Raw genomic sequence first — 21,425 nt, forward strand, 5'->3', positions numbered from 1 at the left:
TTGTTTCAGTTGTATTATTTGGACAGTTAAACGGTATTCGCGAATATGCAGTTCAATCTAACAGTAGGAGAGAAAAGAAAAGTTTGAATGTTGAAGTGGCGATTATATTAAAATTTAAGGTTCATAAAAGTGGGTGTTATAAGGAAATATAAAAGTTAGGTGTTTGAGGGTATATATCTTTTTTGGGCATTACCAATTTGGTGGCTTTGTACATTGGATTTTTCCCTCCTTGTTTTTGTTTAGTGTTATTAGTAATATTATTTTATCAATAGAAGATATTGCATCTTTTTTTCTTTATAACCTGAATATATACGTGCATGTGTGTGAGCGATGCTTCGTACGGGATTTAGAATTCCCACAGCTTAACCGGCAAGTGTACCGAGTCATCTAAGTAATACTTTAGGTAAGTGAGGGTTAATCCCACGAGAATTGTCGGACTGAGCAACAATGATTATCCAATTGGCTTAATTAGGCGAACAAAAAGGGGTTTTTGATGGTTGAAAACGCATAAAGCAATAATCAAAGCGTAAAGAAAGCAAATAAAAGGTTTGGTGTGAAAATAGTGAGAGAAAAACAGTTAAGGCTTTAGAGATGTTTGCTTTTCTTCGGATTAAAAGTTCTTACCAACTATTTTAACAATGCCAAAAACTTGGTGTGGAATTCAAAGTTCCCACAGCTTAATCAGCAAGTGCACCGGGTCATCCAAGTAATAGCTTAGGTGAGTGAGGATCGATCCCACGAGGATGTCAGACTGAGCAATAATGATTATCCAATTGGCTTAGGCAAACAGAAAAGGTTATTTGTTGGTTGAATTCGCATAAAACAGTGAATAAGAGAGTAAAGAAAGCAATAAAAGGTTTGATGTAAAAACAGTGATAGAAAACAGTTAAGGTTTCAGAGATGTTTACTTTTCTGGATTAAAAGTTCTTACCAACTATTTTAACAATGCATGATTCATTAACCGCCACTTTCGTGGTCACTTAATTCCGATTAGAGGGTTAAGTTCAAAAACTAGTTTATGGCCACAAAAATCCTAATTACCTAAAGCTAATAGGATTATATGTCACATATCCTAATTAGTTCATGTAATTAGCAATTTAGGATGAATTTGTTTTCAAGCTGTTATTCAAGTAAGATAACTCTCTCGAGAATCATAAGAACTCATGTAGAATAAGGGTCATACTCTCGTTCCACCCAGATTCATAAAATTAAGAGTAAAAACAATCATTGAAACTGAACCAGTACATTAATTAAAATAGAAAAACAATAGTATTAATCCATAGAAATAAACAGAGCTCCTAACAGTAACCAAGGAGGTTTAGTTGCTCATGACTTACAGAAAAAATTAGGGTTCTCAAAAATGAAACGTCCAAAAGAGAGAAGATCCCAGATACAAGAGATATTTTTCCTTTTATACTAACCTAATTTGATTCGGAAAATAAAATAAAATAATAAATCATAAAACTAAAAGATATTGTTTGTAAATAAAAATTACAAAAGAAAATAAAATATATCAAATACTAAATGCTAAATCCACTAGCGATACTCCAAAGAGAGAGTGAATTCTGTCAGCACTGCTGGCGCTAAACGTCAGATGGGCGTTTAGCGCCCTAAAGGGGGTAGCACGTTGCTGGCTTGTGTCCCTTGCTGGCGCTAAGCGCCAGCGCCCGGGGGGTGCTGCGATCCATTTTATGGGAAACTGTAAATGTCTAAATCCTAATCTCTTAGTGATTCAGTCTCCTCTAACCTTCATTAACCACCACTCTCGTGATCACTCAATTCCGATTAGATGATTAAGTTCAAAACTAGTTGATAGCCACAAAAATCCAAATTACCCAAAACTAACAAGATTATATGTCACATATCCCAATTAATTCATGCAATTATCAATTTAGGAGGAATTTATTTTCAAGCTGTTGTTCAAGCGAGATAACTCTCTCTCGAGAATCACAAGAACTCATGTAGAATAAGAGTCATACTCTCGTTTCACCCAGATTCATAAGATTAAGAACGAAAACAATCCTTGAAACTGAATCAGTACATTAATTAAAACAGAAAAGCAATAGTCTTAATCCATAGAAGATAAACAGAGCTCCTAACCTTAACCGAGGAGGTTTAGTGGCTCATGACTTACAAAGAAAACTAGGGTTCTGAAAAGTGAAACGTACGGAAGAGAGAAGATCCTAGATGCAAGAGATCTTTTCCCTTTTATACTAACCTAATTTGATTCAGAAAAATAAAATAATAAATCCTAAGACTAAAAGATATTGTTTGTAAATAAAAATTACAAAAGAAAATAAAATATAACTAATAAATGCTAAATCCACTTGGGAAGCCCAAAGAGAGAGTGAATTCGGTCAGCACTGCTGGCGCTAAGCGCCAGATGGGCATTTAGCGCCCTAGAGGGGGTAGCACGTTGCTGGCTTGTGTCCCTTGCTGGCGCTAAACGCCAGTTGGGCGTTTAGTGCCCAGGGGGGTGCTGCAAGCTTTTTTTTTCTTTTTGCTCCAAACTCTGCCAAATTGCTTCGAATTTCACCTGAAATAAAAAAACACTAAAACAACTCAAAGTAGTATCCAAAGAAGATTTTCGCACTAAAATACTATGAGATTAAATAAAATCTAATAAAAAATAACTAAAAATGAAAGAAAAAGGGTACAAAATGCTCACGCATCAATGCTCTCCTAATGCAAAAGAATTCCTTGGAGAATTGTGATATGCCGAGTTAGATCACCATTTGATTGGCCAAGTGCAATAGATTTAGATGAACACTTAATGAGCTGATAAAATCCTTAATTTACCCTTTGTTCACAAACTCTAATACCATCCTCTCTTACCCCCAACTCCCACCATCACCAACCTCTTACCCTATCTCAATTCTTCCATCACTCTAACTTCTCACCAAACAATTTCATCATCATCATCATCGTTTTATTCTTACCAACAATAAGAATGAATATTTTTATAGACAAGAAACAAAAGAGACAAAGACTTTGGATTTGGCTACATTGTTCGAATTCAAACTCTTGGTTAAACAATTTTCTGCGAAATTTTCCAAAGACTTCCCCGGCAAATCAAACACTGTGATGGTGAAACTCGAAAATTATCCGTCGCTATCGCGATACTCGGAAGTAGGCATGGACGCCCCTGATGGCAAGGTTCTGAGTAGTGCTAAGGAAGATTTGTAACTTCGTGCTTCTCTTGGGGGTTCTCTTTGTTTCCGTCAAAATACGTTCTCTAAGATTGGGATCTGGTATTTATGTTCTTCTCGTCTTTGTTGTGGTGGTGTTCTTCTTCTCGTCTATAGCGGTGTTTTCTTTTTTCTTCTTTTTGATTGTTGCTTTAATGTGTTTTTGTTTTAATTATATTTGATTGTTGTTATTTCTATTTTTTTATGGTTACATTGTCGCTGCTTTTGTTTTTCTTCTTCCTCACCTCCTTGTTCTTGGGATTTTCTTGTGATTATGGATAAAAAAATTTTGGTTCATTCATTTAATTTTGGTTGGCAAGTTGATAGTGATGGTGGCATGCCAAGGGGTTGATGATAATGATGATCCTCCATTTTCATCTGTGAAGAAGAAGAAGGAATACAGACAAAAAGAGAGGGAAAGAGAGAGAGTGACAATAGAACCAAGGGTAAATTAGAAATTTTGTTAAATTTTTTTTGCCAACTCAGTGTTTTCCGTCAATAAAAATGGAGTTAAACGACGGATGGTCACTTTTGTCAAATTTAAAAATTGTTTAGGGATCATTTTGTCACTAACGTCTGTTAGGTACCATTTTGTCAGCGTCTGAATCTTTTGAATATTAAGTTGGTATTTTCCTCATTTCTTAAATGTTACCCCCTCTATGAGATGGTTGTCATATCTTGTGAAATTCCACCCATCACTATTTTGATAATCGATGAGCGGATATTTTATACCCTTTTTAGGTTCATTTTCTTAGTGTTTTCAATACATTTTATTAAGTTTTAGTATGTTTTAGTGCAAAATTCACATTTTGGATGTTACTTTGAGCTTTTGTGTTTTTCTTATGATTTTAGGTGATTTTTGGGTGAAAATGGCAAGTTTTGGCAAAGTCTGATTCAGAGGCAAAGAAAAGGATAGCAGATGCTATCAAATCCTAACCTTCGTGCATTCAAACGAGCATTTCTGGAGCTACAGAGGTCCAGTTGATGCACTCTCAACGGCGTTGGAAAGCTAATTTCCAGGCTTTCCAACAATGCCCAAAACGGGCGTTGAATGCCCAACTTACTCCCTTTCTTGCATTCAACGCCCAAATAGGACCAACCTCCCAAGTTGAATGCCCAAACTGGCATTCAATGCCAGCCAGGGAGCAGAAACCAAAATTGAACGCCAAGCATCAGCCTAAACACTCACCAAGTGGGCCCCCAAAGCGGATTTTAGTACTTTTTAGCTTATTTTATTTTTCTTTTGTAATTTTTAATTAAAACATAATATCTCTTAGGTTTAGTCTTAGAATTTTTATTATAAATAAGGGACTTCCTTCATCTGAGGATCATGCCTCCCAAGAGGGAAGAAGCACAGACACATTACATCATGCATAAATTTTCTTTGTATATTATGAGCAACTAAACCTCCTAGGTTAAGGATAGGAGCTCTGCTCATTCCTATGGATTAATATTATTACTTTTCCCCTTTAATACATGTTTGATTTCATTCTATGATGTATTGTCGTTCTTTATCTATATGAATCTGGAGTGGAATGAAAGTATGACCCCTTATTCTACATGAGTTCTTTACGAGTCCTGACCCGGATAGTATTGAGCTACAGCTTGAGAGTACATCACAGGTTTCAACAAGTTATTTGGGCTAATTGAGATACGTGACATGAAATCTCGTTAGTGATAGATAATTGAGGTCCCTGTGGCGCTAAGGTTAGAATCATAGAGCTTCATTCTCCGATCCGAAAGATCCGACCTTGTCTGTGGCGTTTTGAGTAGGATCATCAGAGATTGAATTGCATGAGCTTCACCCTCTTCCAGATTGAACTATCACGACTGGTGTTTGGTTTGGACAGAGGAGATTAATGACCACGACCCATGGCTTAATCACTTACAGCCTTGCCATTGAATGAATCACTCATCATTAAAGTAGTGAGGAAGAAGTGTTAATCCAGAAGAACAAGCATCTCCGATACCTTAACTGATTTCCTATCATTGTTTCTACATCTTTTTGTTATTGTTTTGTTTATGCGCCTACAACAACAACAATCAACTTTTCATTCGCCAGACAAAGATCTGCAGGATAACCATAGCTTGCTCAATCCGGCAATCCTTGTGGGATTCGACCCTCACTCACTTTAGGTATTACTTGGATGACCCGGTGCACTTACCGGTTCAGTTGTGCGAGTTCTAATTTCGCACACCAAGTTTTTGGTGCCATTGCTGGGGATTGTTTGTGATTGACAAACTACCGGTTATCTTGCTGCTTAGATTAGGTACCTTTTACTAGTTTTCCTTTTTATTTGTGTTTCTTGGTTAAAATTTTCGAACTGTCTTTATTTCTTTTCTTAAAATTTTTCAAAAATTGTCTTAGTCATCTTTTTCTTTTGTTTGAATCTTGTGTTAATTTTTAAGTTTGGTGTCTTTTGGTTTTTGTTGATTTTCCTTCTTCTTGATTTTTGAAAATTGTCTTGTTTGCTTTCTTGAATTTTTGAATTCTATCTTGTTTTACCTTTTGTCTCTTTCTTGGTATTCGAATCTTTTGGTCCTTTCCTTTTGTTTGATTTCAAAATTTTTAAGTTTGGTGTCTTTTAGTGTTTCTCTATTCAATTTTTCGAAATTTAGTGTCTTTGATTTCAAAATTTTTATGTTTGGTGTCCATCTAGTGTTTGCCTTTTCTTTTTAATTTCTCGAAAAAAATAATAAATAATATTTTCGAAAATTTTTCTAGTTGGTTTCAAATTTTAAAAGTTTAGTATTTTGTTTGTTTTTCTTTCTTTTAAATTTGAATTTTAAAATCTTAATTTTTTTTTGTTTTAAAAAAAAATCTTATCTTATCTTATTTCTCTCTCTCTCTCTTGACTTTTTCAAATTTTGAATTTCAAAATCTTTCTTTGATTTTTTCTTTTTAATTTCAAAATTTTTCAAAATCAAATCTTCTATCTTAAATTTCTAAAATCTTATCTTATCTTATTTGATTTTCTTTCCAAATTTAAATTTTAAAATCTTTGATTGACTCTTTCTTTTTAATTTTCAAAAAATCTCAAAATCAAATATTTTATATTATTTTCAAATCTTGTTTGTTAATTATTTGTTTTATCTTGTTTTAATTTTAAAGTTTGGTGTTCTTTTGGTCTTTCTTTCTTGAATTTCAAATTCTTTAAATTTTCAAATCTTATTTTATCTTCTTTCTTTCTCTTGACTTTTTTTTCCAATTTTTGAAATTCAAAATCTTTAATTGAATTTTTCTTTTTCATTTTTGAAATTTATAATTATTATTTTTATTTATTTATTTATTTATTTTCGAGTTAAAAAAAATTCTTTTGGGTATCTTGATGGAGAAGATTTATGCCGGTTTAGAATTTCTCAAAACAAGAATCACTTCGTTGATAGCATAGTCCAAACCGGCAATGGAATCCCAACATCAAAGTTTAAAATAAATTGTCACAATCAACACAAAATAACCGCGAGTTTTAATTCTCGGGTCGTCTTCCCTAGGAGTTGCAATTGAGTGCTTAATTGTTGGCTATGAGGGAATGGGGTTGAGATTGCAAGATGCAAAAAATGCGAATGACAAGAAATTAAATAAGCAAATAATAACTAAATATCAAAAGCAACTAGACTCAAGCAATTAATCAAAAGGAATGGAAAATTCAAGTGCTAAGGAACCTCTTGGCAAGGATTGAGAGTCAAGGTTACCTATTCTAGCCATTGACCACAAACATATGATGATTATGAAGAGTGAATCCTACTTAGTCAACCCTAATATCGAGGATAAGTCAAATAGGCATAATTAATCTCAATCCATAAGTCCTAGTCAACTCACTAATTAACTTAGTGAAAGACTAGCGTTAATGGAAACCAAATTAATTAACTACCCTAATATATCAATCAAGAATGGACATTAATAACTCAAGGTCACCAAAGTCCTCAATTCCAAGCCAAGAGTGAGGAAAACCTAAGCTAAAACTAAACCAAGCATTTTATCAAACACTTGGTGTGCATGAAAATAAAAACATATTAAATTGCAATAATAATAAATTCTAAAGCTACCAAAAGCAAGGAAATAATAATAACAACTCAATTAAATAACAATAAACAAAGAAACATGAAATTACATTAATAGAAATTCAGATTAACAAGAGTTCATTACAATAAAATAACCAAATAAAAGGAATAAGAAGTAAAACTAAAAGAAGTAAGATGTTAGAAGAAGAAATAGTAAAGAAACTAAATCAAGACAAGAATTAAAGCATCAATGACGAACGGTTTTCCTATCGGTAAAGAACTTTCACAAATATATAATCGCGTTGTAGATATAGCTTCTAAACCAACAGAAAATCCTTTCGTACAAACGTTTTGGTTGTCACAAGTAACAAACCCAATAAAATTTATAAACCAAAGTATTCAAACCTCGGGTCATCTTCTCAAGGAATTACAGGTAAGTGTTCTTATTATTAGTTATGGAAAACAGTGTTTTGGGTTTCAAAAGGTTTGAACAAGGAAAATAAATTGCAGGAATTAATAAATTAATAACTAATAAAACTCTCGACAAGGTATGAAAATTTGGAAGTCCTATCCTAGTTATCCTTATCGATGGTGATGAAAATTGGGTTTTAATCCCACTTAGTTAACCTTTACTAAAGCAAGGGAAAGTCAAGTGGACTAATTAGTTTGATCCTCGAGTCCTAGCCAACTCCTAAGGAAAGACTAGAGTTATTGGAATTCAATTCAATTAGCAAAAATAACAATTATCAATCACGATGAGTTTGATAACTCAAGAGTCTCCAGTTAATCAATTTAAGCCAAGAATATAAAAAGCAAAATAAGAATCATAAATCTGAAATACCTCAATTTATATTAAATAAAGAAAATCCTAACATAAATGGTTCATAAGCCAATATGGCAACATAAATAATTAACAAACAAAAGCATTAAAGTATCTGAAAGTAGAAGAGAAATATAAAGTAAAAGGAATATTAAACCTGAGAGAAAGTTGAAATCCTAAATCCTTTAAGAGGAATCCTAATCCTAAAACCTAAGAGAGAGCAGAGAACTTCTCTCTCTAAAAACTACATCTAAATTATGAAAAGTGAATAATGGAAGACTTTTTTTTTGAATGAATGGATTCCCCCACTTTATAACCTTTAATCTATGTTTTCTGGACTTGGTTCTGGGCCAAAAGGGTTTCAGAAATCGTTGGGGGCATTTTCTGCAGTTTCTGCACGTGGCGTCTGTCACGCGTCCGCGTCATCTGGGAGTTTTCCTTATCACGCGTTCGCTTCGGTCACGCGTACGCGTCATTTGCGTTCTGTTCAAGGCACGCGTCCACGTCAGTAACGCATTCGCGTCGATGCCTTTTCGCGCTAGGCACGCGGCCGCTTCGTCCATGCGTTCGCGTCGCTGCCCTTTTCTTCAAAACTCCATTTTTTTGTGCTTTCCTTCCATCTTTGGATGTTTCCTTTCTGTCCTCTAAGCCATTCCTGCCTTAGGATATCTGAAAATACTTAACACACAAATCACGGCATCGAATGGTAATAAAAAGGTAATTAAAATTAATATTTTTAAAGCATAGGAAAAATGTTTTTTCACATATATAACATAATAAGGAAGGGAAAGTAAAACCATACAATTTACATGAATAAGTAGGTGAAGGATTGAATAAATCACTTAAATTGAGCACAAAATATATCATAAAATATGGGTTTATCAACCTCCCCACACTTAAACAATAGCATGTCCTCATGCTAAATCCAAGAGAAAGGGTAAAGTTAGAGTGGTAGAATCTCATGCAATGCATTCTATTCTAAATGCAAACTACCTAAATGAGTCATGCAATTCTAGTTATTATTCACTTGTATATAAAGCTCACATGTGGCTAAATTAATTCATATCCTCAAGGAATCATATATGCATGGCAAGACCCTAGATAATGTTAAAGAACTTTTACAATTGAGATGGGTAAAAGTATTTCACAAACTTGCAAGACAATTAACAATTAAGCAGAGATATATGGTGATGAGCTATTGAACCCTCACTGGATTTTGTGTTTACTCTCTAGTCACTCAGTGTTTATTGGGTTAATCACTCTATTCTTTTTCTATCCTTGCTTTCTAAAACCTTGTTCTTCATCTAACCAATCAACAACTATGGAATATAGACTTACAAAAATCATGAGGTCTTTTTCAAGGTTGTAATGGGGCCAAGGTAAAGGTAAGGGTATATGTATAAGGCTAAGTGAGCTAACAAAGTGAATCCTTGATTAGTCTAAGATCTCACCTAACATACATACTTCATATAATTTAAAGTTCCTTTATCTATTGACCCAAATTTTTCCACTTTTGTGTTACATGCTCATGTATCAAATTTTATTTTATTTTTTTGAATTTTGTCCCATGTGCATTGGTTCTTTTTATTTTGCATTGGGGTATTTTTTTTGTATCCCCTTAGTTGAGTACTGAAAATATAAAATTATTTTTTTTAAGAATCATGGTAATTTAGTTATTTTGATTTCACATGAGCATGCTTCCCAAATTTTTGAAATAACTTATTCATTTTAAATTCCTACTTTGTTTCTATCATCCCATGTTCCCATAAAATTTGTCACACTTAAATTGTACACAATATCTATCTTAAGCTAACCAAGGATTCAACTTGGGATTTTTATTTTATTTTTCTGCTTAAGACTAGTAATGTGGTTATAGAACAAGATGGGATTAAAAGGTTCAATGGGGCTAACAAGGGTGATGTAAAAGGTAGGCTAATTTGGGATAAGTGAGGAAAAATTCAATTGATGGCCTCAATTGGTATGTATCTATATTCTATACTGGACATATAGATTAAAACAAAGTAAAGAACATCAGAATGAAAAAGAAGGGCAAAACACACAGGAATAAAATTTATGGTTTGAATGCAACTATACAATTAAGCTCAAAACTCACAGGCTGTGTGTTCTCTAGCTCAAAAATCATATATCAGTTATGTATGTCATGCAAGTAGAATTCAAGAGTTCCTATTATTCTCAATGTAAATCTTAGGGTGGCCCTTAAAATTTTAGTGTTTCTCCTTGAAGAAATGTTGTTAACTAACTAACATGTAATGCTATATACACAAGGTGTGTGGATTGTTTTAATTTACTAAAGTTTCTAGTTTACTCCTTTTTATTTTCAATTAAACCAAACTATTATATGCTAAAAGGGTAAACTAAACTAATTAATCCACATATTCTATAACTAATAAGTTTAGAATTGCAAACTAAACTAAATGTCTAAGATATAAACTAAAGTGAAAAATGCGGAAATAAAGTAAAAATACAGCAAAAGAACAATGTGCAAGTACTGAAAAATAAAAATGAAAATAAAAATACAGAAAAATAAACAAAATAATATAGAAGAGTCTGTAGTGGTTCACCAAAAAGATAAGCCAGGGATGGCGACCTCCCCACGCTTAAAATATAGCATCGTCCTCGATGCTCACTCAAGCTGGGTGTGAAGAAGTGTCATCACCGAAAGGATGGGCTGCTGGAGTTTTTGTGGTGGGCTGAATATCTGCAGACTGGATAAGTGTAGGAGGATCTGTCTGCTGCAGTGGAGGCGCTGACTGTAGAGGGATCTCCGGATCTGCGGCCTGTAGCTGGTGGTGCTCCACATGATGTGGCGCAGCCTGCTCTGGTCCTGCCTGCTCAGCCTGGGCATGTGTCTCTGCCTCATGATCGCTCGCCTCCGCCTCAGATGTATCAGAAGGGGTGTCAGGCTCGGAGGGGATGTCATTGCCGGATCGGATCATCAACTTGAGGTGCTCATAGCGCCGCTTGTTGCGACGCTCCATACGATCTAGGCGGGCGAAGAATCGATGCACCAAATGATAAATGGGCTTAGGAGCAGGTGGATGTGCAGTGGATGAGGCTGGTACATCAGTGGAGGCAGAAGGGGCAGCTGAAGATGTGGCTGCCTCACCAGAAGCGGTGAGGAATGTGGGTCTGTGGCCTAAAGCCTGAAACTTCCTGCTATGAGGGATAATCTTCTTACAATCTGCAGCAGGTGGCTTCTCATCAGCAAGCACCCAAGGCACGTCAGCTCGACGGCCGAGCTGGGTGATCAGATAAGGGAAAGGAAGAGTGCCTCTGACATGGACCCTGGCCATGTAATACCAGATGAAACGTGAAAGATACAGGTCCTTACCCTCCATCACACACCAGATGAGGGTGATCATAGCAGCGGGCAGCTCTGTCTCATGAGTGCTCGGCATCACATAGTTGCTCAGAATCTGGTGCCAGAGCCGAGCCTCATCATTCAGATATATCAGCTTGATTCCCTTAGGCATCATTGTGTTCTTACCCATGACCCATGGGACAATAGGATCAAGGGCTATTCTCTGCTTGACAGCATCCCAATCAAATCTCATAAAGCGCATATCCTCTTCAACCTTTTGGTAACCGTCAGGCTGATCTGATTTAGGCTGAAGGTGGAGGATATCCTCAATAACTTCCTCAGTGACCATAATCTGTTTCCCTCTGAGGTGCACTACATCCAGGGAGGTCTTGAAATAATTGCAGTAAAACTCTCTGACCCAGGAAGCATTGACCTCGGTCAAGTTTCTCTCCAAGAAGAACCAGCCTCTCTGTTTTATCTGTTCGGAGGTGTACTGCTGTAGTTCTTCTGAAATTTTTAGAGTTCTTTCCAGGTACAGGTTCCTGAAAGTGGCAAACACTGGATACTTTAGCTCACAGTATCTGTTTGCAAATTTAACTGGATCAGTGGCAGTGAGGAGCTGGTCAGCCTTCTCTTGCGGGGTAAAGTGCTTTTCCCGCCAGGAGTCGTCATGCAAAATGTCGAGGATGGACATAGAGGATTCGCCTCTTTTTCTTTTGCCAGTGGTTGCTTTGCCTTTTCCTTTGCGCTGAGGGTCAGACATCCTGAAAAGCAGAAAGTTCAGGATATAATTGAAGAACAAAAGCAGGAAAATAAGTAGGCAAATAGGATTTATTAATGTAAGCATAAAGGCAAACGAGCAGTAGAACAATGAAATGAGTTGAATATATGTGAATTTGGGACTATAATTGAGGTAAAAAAATCTGAGATGAAAAATCACAATCCAAAATATATTATAAGTAGAATTCATGTTAATTAGAAAAAACAAAGATCATGCCTTGAGTTAGAAAGTTAAAGTAGTTAGTGAAAAAGCAAAAAGAGAAGTTAGAAAGTTAAAAGTGGGTAATAGGTGAAAAGAAAGTTAGAAAGTGAAAGCAGTGAGTTAGTAAAAAGGAAGTTAAAGTAGGGGGCATGATAATGGTATCTTAGTTAACAATAAATTTCACAAGTTTAAAGAATAATCAACTCATCGTCAAGCAAGGATATCAGGTTATTGATGATAATTCATATAGATACTGGAGTAGCTAAAATTAAAATGAAATCATCAATAATGCAAGTTATTAACCAGGGAATCGAAAGGAATAAGAATGCGAGCCGTGCATTCATGAATTGGTTTGGTTATAGCTAAGTAATGCAAAATGCAAGGTTGCCAAAACCAATACATGAATGAAAATGAAACAATTTGCAGAAAATTGGGCAGCGTTCCGGCTAAAATTGGATGTTCCCGGGTAATAAACAGCAGGAAAAATCAGTTCATATAGATATAAATAAAGCTGCAAATAGACACAAATAACATGAACATGAAAGCGCAGTGTAACAGCAGCAAGAAACATGGAAGGACAATATATGAACAATATGAATATCACAGCAAAATCAGAATTGTGAAATAGATAGAACAAGTAACAAGAACGGCGCAATTATCAGGCCTAAATCCACTAATCACATCCTAGATACCTAACCACCCAAAATCCACTACAAACATGCATCTCTAACTAACCTATTCTGAACAGAAATTGAAAAACTAACTAAGGAATCGAAAAGAGGAATCACAGTATGGCAGAACCTGATGTGTAGAAGTACAAATGTATGGAACAGAGATGAGGGCAGAGAGATGGTGGTGATGACGCGGCGGCGCCGGGAGGGAGCACGGCGGCGCGGTGGTGGGGCAGGGGCGAGGTGTTGGGTTAGGGTTGGGCATGGGGTGAAGGAAGGAAGAAGGGGGGCGTGGGTGGTGATGCTGTAGTGGTGGTCAGCGGTGGGAGGCGGCGGTCTGAGGTTGGCTGCGGTGGGGGGCAATGGCGGAGGGGAGTAGAGGGGGGGGGGGAAGAGAAGAAGGGGAGAAAGGAGAGAGGGGGGTGTCGCGGTGGTCGGAGGTGGCGTGGTGGTCGGAGGTGGGCTGCTGGGGCGGTGGTGAGTGCAGAGAAGGAAGGGGTGAGAGGAGGGTTGGGGGTGAATGGCGACGCGATGGGGTTAGGGTTCGCGTGACTTGGGGTTAGTGGATTCAAATCCATGCGAACGCGTGGGGCACGCGGTCGCGTGACAAGGGAAATGGGTTTGACGTGGTCACGTGATCGACGCAGTCGCGTGGGTTAGGTAAAAGATGGGTGACGCGAACGCGTGAGGCATGCAAACGCGTCGCTGTAAATTGTGCTAAACGTACACTTCCAGCGTCGTTTCAGCGCAACTCTCTGTTTCCATTTAGGGGGCCATTATATCCATGCGACGCGGATGCATCGCTCACGCTTTTGCGTGGGATGAGTTTTTTTACAAGTGATGCGTTCGCGTCAGGGACGCAAACGCGTGGGCCGTTTTGTGCTAAACGCACACCAGCCGCACGATTCCAGGATCCCAAACTTTGCTTTTAAATCCGCCTTCGTCTTGATCTATATTCTTTCATCCGGGCAGTTTAGAAATTGTATTCTCACCAAGATGACCAAACGCCTTCCGAGACCCATTTAATTGAACTTGATACCAATCCTTGCACTTCGAATTGAAGCGTGGAACCTTATTGAATCTTGCACACCAGCTCTGAGTACGAGCCATTTCCCTCTTACTCTTAAAGCCGCAGAGAGCTCTAAGCTGGCCATCTGTTTCAAGCAAACCATATTCAAGTGGAAAAGTAAAAATAAAGGTTAATGATTGTACCCACTTGAAGCTTGGATTAGGTGGTAATGGCCTTGGGATAGGTGTTTCCAGTGGTTCTGTAAGCTTTACTCCCTTGTATTCTTCTGTAAATTCCTCCACTTCCTTGCAAAATTCTTCAACTGCAACTGCGTCATGTTCAAAGTCTTCTATGTCTTCCTCGTCACTCAAGTCATACGTTGGAGGTTGAGAGAAATCTACCTCGACATCATCTTCGTATTCACTTGGATAAGGTTTTTCAGGCTCAAGGAGTTCAGTTGCAGATGTGAGTTCGTGATTAGGAGAGCTTGATTCATGATCATCACTGCCTATGGAATCAACTTCTTGGTCTGTTCCGTCCAATTTTTCACAAGGTATATGCTTTGGAGGTTGTGCACTATCCTCCTTGGCATCAATTTCGAACTTCTCAGCAGAATGCTTTACAGTTATCGATTCCTATGGAGGTTCATCATCTCCTAAATCTTTAACCACTTCTTCTTCTACAATTATTATGGCTTCCTCCACTTGTTCCAATATAGAGCCATGCTCCTCATTGTCCATCGAAGTTTCTAGTGTCTCCTTCATGCTACGCTCTTCTTTTGATTCTCCACATGTAGCCATGGGAGTACTCTGAGTGCTCAGATGTTGGGAAGCTAATTTATTGACTACCTCGGTTAAGGCAGTGGTGAGTTCCAGCACGTCCCTTTGCATCTTCACTTGTCCTTGAAGAAGAACATGAAGTTTGTCATCCATTGGAGATTGGGGTGGATATGAGGGTTCATTGGTTGGGAGAGAGGGTTCATAATAAGAATGTGGGGGTTCTTGGGAGCAATTGGATTGGGATTGTGGTGGATAAGGGTTGGTGCACGAAATTGTGATCTCAGGCAACGGCGCCAGAAACTCTGTACGCACGTCTTAATAAATCATTTTTCATTCACAACTTCGATACAACTAACCAGCAAGTGCACTGGGTCGTCCAAGTAATAAACCTTACGTGAGTAAGGGTCGATCCCACGGAGATTGTTGGTATGAAGCAAGCTATGGTCATCTTGTAAATCTCAGTCAGGCGGATATCAAAGGTTATGGAGTTTTCGAAATTAATAATAAATAGACAGAAAATAAAGATAGAAATACTTATGTATATCATTGGCGAGAATTTCAGATAAGTGTATGGAGATGCGTTCGTTCCTCTGAACTTCTGCTTTCCTGCTGTCTTCATCCAATCAATCTTACTCCTTTCCATGGCTGGCTTTATGTAAGGGCATCACCGTTGTCAATGGCTACATCCCATCCTCTTGTGAAAATGGTCCAAATGCTCTGTCATAGCACGGCTAATCATCTTGAGGTTCTCGATCATACTGGAATAGGATTCACCCTCCTTTTGCGTTTGTCACTACGCCCAGCACTCGCGAGTTTGAAGTTCTTCACAGTCATTCAATCCCTGAATCCTACTCGGAATACCACAGACAAGGTTTAGACTTTCCTGATTCTCATGAATGCCGCCATCAATCTAGCTTACACCACGAAGATTCTGATTAAGAGATCTAAGAGATACTCCTTTAATCTAAGGTAGAACGGAAGTGGTTGTCAGGCACGCGTTTATAGGGAATGATGATGATTGTCACATTCATCACATTCAGGTTGAAGTGCGAATGAATATCTTAGAAGCGGAATAAGTTGAATTGAATAGAAAAACAGTAGTACTTTGTCTTAATCTTTGAGGAACAGCAGAGCTCCACACCTTAATCTATGGAGTGTAGAAACTCTACCGTTGAAAAATACATAAGTGATGAAGGTCCAGGCATAGCCGAATGGTCATCCCCCAAAACGTGATCACAGGATCAAAAGATAATCCAAAGATGTCTAATACAATAGTAAAAAGTCCTATTTATAATAAACTAGCTACTAGGGTTTACAGAAGTAAGTAATTGATGCATAAATCTACTTCTGAGGCCCACTTGGTGTGTGCTTGGGCTGAGCTTAAATGTTACACATGCAGAGGTTCTTTCTGGAGTTGAACGCCAGGTTGTAACGTATTTCTGGCGTTCAACTCTGGTTTGTGACTTGTTTCTGGCGTTTAACTCCAGACAGCCGCATAGAACTGGCGTTCAACACCCTTTTACGTCGTCTAAACTCGTTCAAAGTATGAACTATTATACATTTCTGGAAAGACCCGGATGTCTACTTTCCAACGCAATTGGAAGCGCGCCATTCTGAGTTTCGTAGCTCCAGAAAATTCACTTTGAGTGCAGGGAGGTCAGAATCCAACAGCATCAACAGTCCTTCTTCAACCTCTGAATCTGATTTTTTGCTCAAGTCCCTCAATTTCAGCCAGAAAATACCTGAAATCACAGAAAAATACAAAAACTCATAGTAAAGTCCAGAAATGTGATTTTAACATAAAAACTAATGAAAACATCCCTAAAAGTAACTAGATTCTACTAAAAACATACTAAAAACAATGCCAAAAAGCGTATAAATTATCCGCTCATCACAACACCAAACTTAAATTGTTGCTTGTCCCCAAGCAACTGAACTTCAAATAGGATAAAAAGAAGAGAATATACTATAAATTCCAAACTATCAATGAAACATAGCTCCAATCAGATGAGCGGGACTTGTAGCTTTTTGCCTCTTGAATAGTTTTGGCATCTCACTTTATCCATTGAAGTTCAGAATGATTGGCTTCTATAGGAACTCAGAGTTCAGATAGTGTTATTGATTCTCCTAGTTCAGTATGATGATTCTTGAACACAGCTATTTTATGAGTCTTGGCCGTGGCCCTAAGCACTTTGTTTTCCAGTATTACCACCGGATACATAAATGCCACAGACACATAATTGGGTGAACCTTTTCAGATTGTGACTCAGCTTTACTAAAGTTCCCAATTAGAGGTGTCCAGGGTTCTTAAGCACACTATTTTTTTTGCTTTGGACCTTGACTTTAACCGCTCAGTCTCAAGTTTTCACTTGACACCTTCACGCCACAAGCACATGGTTAGGGACAGCTTGGTTTAGCCGCTTAGGCCAGGATTTTAATCCTTTAGGCCCTCCTATCCACTGATGCTCAAAGCCTTGGGATCCTTTTTATTTGCCCTTGCCTTTTGGTTTTAAGGGTTATTGGCTTTTTGCTATTGCCTCTTAGTTTTAAGAGCTTTTGGCTTTTTCTGCTTGCTTTTTCTTTTTCTTTCTATTTTTTTTCGCTATTTTTTTTCTCTTTTTTTTCTGCAAGCTTTGTTCTTTGCTGCTTTTTCTTGCTTCAAGAATCATTTTTATGATTTTTCAGATTATCAAATAACATGTCTCCTTGTCATCATTCTTTCAAGAGCCAACATATTTAACATTCTTAAACAACAACTTCAAAAGACATATGCACTGTTCAAGCATTCATTCAGAAAACAAGAAGCATTGTCACCACATCAATATAATTAAACTAAGTTCAAGGATAAATTCGAAACTCATGTACTTCTTGTTCTTTTGAATTAAAACAGTTTTCATTTAAGAGAGGTGATGGATTCATATTCACTACTTTAAAGCATAGTTATTAAATACTAATGATCATGTAATGAAGACACAAACATAGATAAGCACTTAACATAGAGAAAACGAAAAACAGAGAAAGTAAGAACAAGGAATGAGTCCACCTTAGTGATGGTGGCGTTTCCTTCTTGAGGAACCAGTGATGTCCTTGAGCTCTTCTATATCTCTTCCTTGTCTTTGTTGCTCCTCCCTCATTGCTTTTTGATCTTCTCTAATTTCATGAAAGATGATGGAGTGCTCTTGATGTTCCACCCTTAATTGTCCCATGTTGGAACTTAATTCTCCTAGGAAGGTATTGATTTGCTCCCAAAAATTCTGTGGAGGAAAGTGCATCCCTTGAGGTATCTCAGGGGTTTCTTGATGATGAGCTTTTTCTTGTGACTGTTGAGATCCATGAATGTGCTCTCTTGTTTGCTCCATCCTTTTCTTAGTGATGGGCTTGTGAGATGAATCTTTCCATCTCCCATGGCTCAGAGGTGGAAGCAATTGTCTTCCCTTTCCTCTTCTTGAGGTTTCTCTGGCCTTAGGTGCCATTAATGGTAATGAAAAAACAAAAAGCTTATGCTTTTACCACACCAAACTTAGAATATTGCTCGCCCTCGAGCAAAAGAAGAAAGAATAGAAGAAGAGGAAGAAGAAGAAGATATGGAGGAGATGGATGGATGTGTGTATTCGGCCATATGGGTGGGATTGGGTGGGAAAGAGATATTGAATTTTGAAGGTAGGTGGGTGTATGGATGTGAGTGGTAAATGGAAAACAGAAGGGATGGCCATGAATGGAGAGAGAGAGGGTGAGGTAGGTGGTGTTTATGAGGTAGGTTTATGGGGAAGAGTGGATGGATGTGAGTGGTGAAGTGGTGATAGGGAAGAGAGATTGAGGTGATTGGTGAAGAGTTTTGGGGAAGAGCGTTTATGGGATTGTGTGAAAGAGGGGTGAGAAGAAGTGAGTGGAGGTAGGTGGGGATCCTGTGGGGTCCACAGATCCTGAGGTGTTCAAGGATTTACAATCTTGCACCATATTAGGCATGCAAAATGCCCTTGCACACAACTCTGGGTGTTCAGCGCCAGAGTGGTGCTTGTTCTGGGCGTTGCACGCGCATTTGTTGCCCATTTCTGGCGTTGAACGCCAGAACCATGCGTGTTCTGGGCGTTCAGCGCCAGCTCTTCTCCAGGGTGCAATTCTGGCGTTCAAACGCCCAGATGCTGCCCATTTTGGGCGTTCAGCGCCAGAACCATGCTCTGTTCTGGCGTTGAACGCCAGCCAGATGCTTCTTACTGCCGTTTAAACGCCAGTAAGGTCTTCCTCCAGGGTGTGATTTTTCTTCTGCTGTTTTTTTGATTCCGTTTTCAATTTTTATATTTATTTTGTGACTCCACATGATCATGAACCTATAAAGACATATAACTAAGAAAAATATAGTTAGATAAATAAAAATTGGGTTACCTCCCAACAAGCGCTTCTTTAATGTCAATAGCTTGACAGTGGGCTCTCATGGAGCCTCACAGATGTTCAGAGCATTGTTGAGACTCTCCAACACCAAACTTAGAGTTTGGATATGGGAGTTCAACACTAAACTTAGAGTTTGGTTATGGCCTCCCAACACCAAACTGAGAGTTTGACTGTGGGGGCTCTGGTTGACTCTACAATGAGAGAAGCTTACTGTGCTTCCTCTCCATGGGTACAGAGAGAGATCCTTGAGTTTTAAACACAAGGTTGTCCTCATTTACTTGAAGGATCAATTCTCCTCTGTCCACATCAATCACAGCTCTTGCTATGGCTAGGAAGGGTCTTCCAAGGATGATGAATTCATCCTCATTCTTCCCAGTATCTAGGACTATGAAATCAGCAGGGATGTAAAGGCCTTCAACCTTTACTAACATGTCCTCTACTTGTCCATAAGCCTGTTTTCTTGAATTGTCTGCCATCTCTAATGAGATTTTAGTGGCTTGCACCCCATAGATTCCCAGTTTCTCTATTACGGAGAGGGGCATGAGGTTTATCCCTGAACCAAGGTCACACAGAGCCTTCTCAAAGGTCATAGTGCCTATGGTACAAGGTATCAAGAACTTTCCAGGATCCTGTTTTTTCTGAGGCAATCTCAGTTGATCCAGATCACTTAGTTCATTGGTGAACAAGTGAGGTTCATCTTCCCAAGTCTCAATACCAAATAATTTGGCATTCAGCTTCATGATTGCACCAAGAAACTTGGCAGCTTGCTCTTTAGTAACATCCTCATTCTCTTCAGAAGAGGAATACTCATCAGAGCTCATGAATGGCATAAGGAGGTTTAATGGAATCTCTATGGTCTCTAGATGAGTCTCAGATTCCTTTGGTTCCTCAAAGGGAAACTCCTTATTGATCACTGGACGTCCCAGGAGGTCTTCCTCCTTGGGATTCACGTCCTCTCCTTCCTTCACAGGTTCGGCCATGGTGATTAATTCAATGGCCTTGCACTCTCCTTTTGGATTTTCTTCTGTATTCCTTGGGAGAGTACTAGGAGGGATTTCAGTGATCCTTTTACTCAGCTGGCCCACTTGTGCCTCCAAATTTCTAATGGATGACCTTGTTTCATTCATGAAACTCACAGTGGCCTTAGATAGATCAGAGACTAATTTTGCTAAATTAGAGGTATTTTGTTCAGAGTTCTCTGTCTGTTGCTGAGTGGATGATGGAAAAGGTTTACTATTGTTAAACCTATTTCTTCCACCATTATTAAAGCCTTGTTGAGGCTTTTGATCCTTCCATGAGAAATTTTGATGATTTCTCCATGATGGGTTATAGGTGTTTCCATAAGGTTCACCCATATAATTTACCTCTGCTATTGCAGGGTTCTCAGGATCATAAGCTTCTTCTTCAGAAGATGCCTCTTGAGTACTGTTGGATGCAGCTTGCATTTCATTCAGACTCTGAGAAATCATATTGACTTGCTGAGTCAATATTTTATTCTGAGCTAATATAGCATTTAGAGTATCAATTTCAAGAACTCCCTTCTTCATAGGCGTCCCATTACTCACAGGATTCCTCTCAGAAGTGTACATGAACTGGTTATTAGCAACCATGTCAATGAGTTCTTGAGCTTCTGTAGGCGTTTTCTTTAGGTGAATGGATCCACCTGCAGAAGTGTCCAATGACATCTTTGATAGCTCAGATAAACCATCATAGAATATATCCAGGATGGTCTATTCTGAAAGCATGTCAGAAGGACACTTTTTGGTCAGTTGCTTGTATCTCTCCCAAGCTTCATAGAGGGATTCACCTTTCTTCTGTTTGAAGGTCTGAACATCCACTCTAAGCTTGCTCAGCTTTTGAGGAGGAAAGAACTTGGCTAAGAAAGCCTTGACCAGCTTATCCCAAGAGTTCAGGCTATCCTTAGGTTGAGAGTCCAACCATACTCTAGCTCTGTCTCTTACAGCAAAAGGGAAAAGCATGAGCCTGTAGACTTCAGGATCTACTCCATTAGTCTTAACAGTATCACATATCTGTAAGAATTCAGTTAAGAACTGAAAAGGATCTTCAGATGGAAGTCCATGAAACTTGCAGTTCTGCTGCATCAGAGAAACTAATTGAGGTTTCAGCTCAAAGTTGTTTGCTCCAATGGCAGGAATGGAGATGCTTCTTCCATGTAAATTGGAATTAGGTGCAGTAAAGTCACCAAGCATTCTCCTTGTATTATTGTTGTTGGGTTCGGCTGCCATCTCCTTTACTTGTTCGA

At 38.2% G+C, this 21,425-nt stretch overlaps 1 non-coding gene across 1 annotated transcript; it reads left to right on the forward strand.

Moving 5' to 3' along the window:
- Window positions 1–20,901: 20,901 nt before the first annotated feature.
- On the forward strand, window positions 20,902–21,009 carry LOC148544715 (small nucleolar RNA R71). The gene has a single exon (XR_015900800.1). It is a non-coding gene; the product is annotated as a small nucleolar RNA R71 (small nucleolar RNA).
- Window positions 21,010–21,425: the final 416 nt, after the last annotated feature.

Source organism: Arachis ipaensis, chromosome B9 (assembly GCF_059453495.1).
Source record: "Arachis ipaensis isolate K30076 ecotype BB chromosome B9, ASM5945349v1, whole genome shotgun sequence".
In the NCBI taxonomy this organism is placed as follows: Eukaryota; Viridiplantae; Streptophyta; class Magnoliopsida; order Fabales; family Fabaceae; genus Arachis; species Arachis ipaensis.